The sequence below is a fragment of the Marmota flaviventris genome, chromosome 18, assembly GCF_047511675.1.
Source record: "Marmota flaviventris isolate mMarFla1 chromosome 18, mMarFla1.hap1, whole genome shotgun sequence".
NCBI lineage: Eukaryota > Metazoa > Chordata > Mammalia > Rodentia > Sciuridae > Marmota > Marmota flaviventris.
The window spans coordinates 17,718,498-17,722,517 of NC_092515.1; positions in this window are offsets into that span (position 1 = coordinate 17,718,498).

The window sequence follows — 4,020 nt, forward strand, 5'->3', positions numbered from 1 at the left end:
GAGACCTCCGAGAGGATTTCCAGAACTGCCACTGCCTCCACCGCGACCAGCCGCCATCCCCTCCTCCCTGCCCCCTGCTCCTGTCCCTGCCCCCAGCCTGTTCCCAGGGAGCCTGCGACCTCCCGAGTTGGATCAGGGCCCTCCCAGGTCAGAGCCCGGCCCTGGCTGCACCTCACTCCCAGTGAAGGCAAAAGCCCTGGGCACAGCAGTGACTTCCCAGCCGCTCTCCGACCTGGTCACCTGCTGCCCTCCTCCCCTCACTCACCGGCTCGCTGGGGGTGGGGGGGGGGGCGCTGCACGGCCACCTGCTCCGCCCTTCACGCCGCCCACCCAGCCTCCTGGCCCTCGTGGTCCACACCACGGGGTTCACGGCTCCCGGATGTGCACGGGGGTCCCTCATCTCTTCCAGGTTTTGCTCAATCGTCCCCTTCTCAGTGAGGCACCCCTCCTGGGCCACGAAACTTAGGACCATTTTTCTCTCTGGAACCCCAGCACCTGCTCTCATTCTTGCCTTTTTAAATTTATTTTTTTAAATAAAATTTTAAATTTATTTTTAAAATTATACATGGGTTTTCAATTTATTTTTTTCTGTAGCACTAATAAACTGACTAATATGTTTTTGTCTCTCCCTCCTCTAGAGTGTAGCTCCTTGCAAAAGGGACCTGGGCCATCCCACTCCCTGCTGTTTCCCCAGCACCAGAGCATAGGGCTTGGTGCATAGTAGGTGCTCAGAAAATGTCTACTGAGCATCAGTGAAAACCATACTTGAAAGTTACTGTATCCCAGGTCCCATAATACACGACTCAGACTCCCCATCCTCCTTAAGTCTAGCACAGGTTTAGGAGCACACAGTAGGCCCACAGGTGGAGAGGAAAGGAACTCAGAGCCAGACAACCTGAGTACACATGCTCGCTTTGGTATTTTCTCACTGTGTGATCTCAAAAAAAAAAAAAAAATGCCGGGCTCCCTTCCTGGGCCTCGGTTTCCCCGTCTGCACAATTGAGATAATAATAGCAGTCCCCCTGCAGAGCTGCCCTTTGGATTCAATGGGATTGTTGTGTGGGAGGCTGACAGTGTGACTAATTCCGAAAGCTGGTGCCCTTCCTGGAAGCGGGTGGAGTGGGCGGGGTGCGGCTGTGTGTTTTCCAACAGCCAACAAAGGGACGCTTGTAGGCAGGGGCCCTCGGGCGTGGAAAACACAGCCACCCCGTGGGTCCAGACAAAAGTGTCAGGTCTCAGAGGGAAGGTTTACCAGGGCCTTTATGTTCTGTGAAGATTGTTACAACAAGCAGGACTGGTTTGGGGACAGAGGACACCATAGAGGGCCCCATTTTGCCCACTGGCACAGGGCATCTGAGTGTTGGTGGGGGATCTCTACCACCTGCAGCTCCTGAGAATACACTGGGACAGGCTTAAGGTGACCTCTGAGCCACAGAGATTGGTTCAGGGGAGTCCCATGAAAGTGAAATATAAGAATCTTGTTCAACACTTGGTTTCAGAAAAGATTTGGATTTTGGACAGTGAAGATTGTACCTTTGAGGCCTGGTAATTCTACAGTTGTTTTTCCACCATATGAAAAGCCATCCTACAGCCAAAGCTACTACTATAAAAGACCACCAACCAGTAAAAAAGAGTCTGAGAAATCAAATTTATACCTTGGTCAAACCATACCTGATCTCATAATCCTTCTGGAATTTTTAGTTATGTAATCTAAAAGTTTAACTTAGTTTAAATGAGATTTTCTGTTACTTGCAACCCAAACAATTAAGATTATATTTAGAGGAAGTTTGTGGACACAGAATCACTGCGTTTTCACTAGGATAGGTCATGATTTTCACTTAGTTTGAGCAGATGCTTTGTTGTTGTTGTTGTTGGTACCAGGGATTGAACCACTGAGCCCCATCCCCAGCCTATTCTGTATTTTATTTAGACACAGGGTCTCACTGAGTTGCTTAATGCCTCACTTTTGCTGAGGCTGGCTTTGAATTTATGATCCTCCTGCCTCAGCCTCCCAAGCAGCTGGGATTGCAGGCGTGTGCCACCAGACCAGGCCAGATGCTTTTTCTTTCTTTCTTTCTTTTTTTTTTTTAAGCTTGACGATGTTGGTGGGTGCTCAGCTCAGCCAGGCCAGGCTCTCTCGGCACCGACAACCTGGGTCCTGTGGACGTGGATAGATGTCCTTGAGATGGGTGCAGTGGGGCTGCTGGACCTGTTCCCCTTCCCAAGTTCCAGCCTGGGGAAGGGCAGTGAGCTGGGGAGCCCAGGGCTTGGCCCAAACAGGGGAGAGGTGCCTGGGAACTTAACTGTCCTCTTGTTGAATGTGGCAATAAGCAAGTGCTCCTTTGTCTGGCAGGTGCCAGGGGAGAGCGGTGGCCCTGAGCATGCCCTGGGGGTCCCGCAGCTCTGCCCAGGGCTCAGGGAGAAGGGCAGCGTGCGCAGCGTGGTGGAGCCTGCCCAGCAGACTTTCTCACTGCGCCCCCCTCCGACCCAGGCCTCCCCAGCCGGGGGCACCTGCTGCCCATGGAGCAGCCACACGGGACGAGAGGACAGGCAGCCGGTCCCGCCAGGTACCAAGCCCTCCCATGGGCAGCCCTGAAGGCACAGTGTCGGGCAGCAGGCTGGGCGCAGGAGCTGGGGCAGGAGGAGCCGCCAAGCCCAGGTGACTGTGGGGAATGCGGGCAGCTCTGGAGGGAGGAGGACGGGGCACGTAAGTGGGCAGCGCTCTATTCCAGGACGTTTCCCCCCAGAGGGAGGACGAGGAAGGGGGAGGTTGAGAGGGCCAGGGCAGGCCTTGGGGCCAGGGGAAGGGCCATCAGGGAGGTAGCGTGGTGATGTGGCGGTGGCAGCCGTGGTGCTGATGATATTGGTGATGATGGTGACGGTGGTGTGGTGGTGATGTTGGCAGTGTGGTGGTGATGTTCATGGGGGGGGTGGTGGTGACATTGGTGGAGGTGATGGTGATGGTAGAGATGATGCTATTGATGGAGGTGGTGATGGTGATGGTGGCGATGACATTGGCAGTAGTGTTGATAGTGGTGACGATGTTGATGGTGTTGGTGGTGATGATGTTGATGACATTGTTGGTGGTAGTGATGACATTGGTGGTGTTGTGATGATGTTGGTGGCAATGGTGATGATGTTGGTGGTGATGATGTTGGTGGTGGTGATGGTGGTGGTGGTGATGGTGGTGATGGTGATGGTAGTGGTGACGATGTTTATGGTGATGATGTTGGTGGTGGTGATGGTGATCATGATATTTGTTGGTGGTGGTCGTTATACTAGTGGTGGTGGTGGTGACGGTGGTGGTGATGGTGGTGACGATGTTGATGGTGTTGGTGGTGATGATGTTGATGACATTGGTGGTGTTGTGATGATGTTGGTGGCAATGGTGATGATGTTGGTGGTGCTGATGTTGGTGGTGGTGGTGATGGTGGTGGGGATAGAGATGGTGAGGTGGTGACAGTAATGACAGTGGCAGTGTGGTGATGCTGCTGCTGGTGGTGGCAATGGAGTTGATAATGGGTGTGAGATAACACTGCTTGAGCACCACCTGCATGCCAGGCCCTGCTCCGTACCCTGCTAGGTATTCTCTCTTTAATTCTCAGTACTTTCTTCCTGGATTCCCTGAGTCAGCTAGAAACCGCAAACGATCGTTATCATCTCATCCATGGAAAGAACTACCTGCACCTGAGCAGTCACCAGGCGCCTGCTCTTCACACGCCACATTAACAAGCCTTTCGCTCCCTTTCCTTTACAGATGAGGAAACGAAGACCCAGAGAGGTCAAGTGACTTGCCCAAGGTCACAGAGCCAAGAAGTGATGGGCTGGGCTTAAGAACAAGCCTGTGGGCTCCCTGAGGCTGCATTCCCCCTGGCACAGTGCCAACCCCATGAGCAGGACACAGTCCCACGTCACTGCCCGCCCCCAGCCCACTCTACCCCTCTGCCTACCTGGTCCCCCTGCCATGTGGGCTCCTGAGCCCTTACAGAGCAGTGAGAAAGTGCCCAGCGGGTGTGGGAC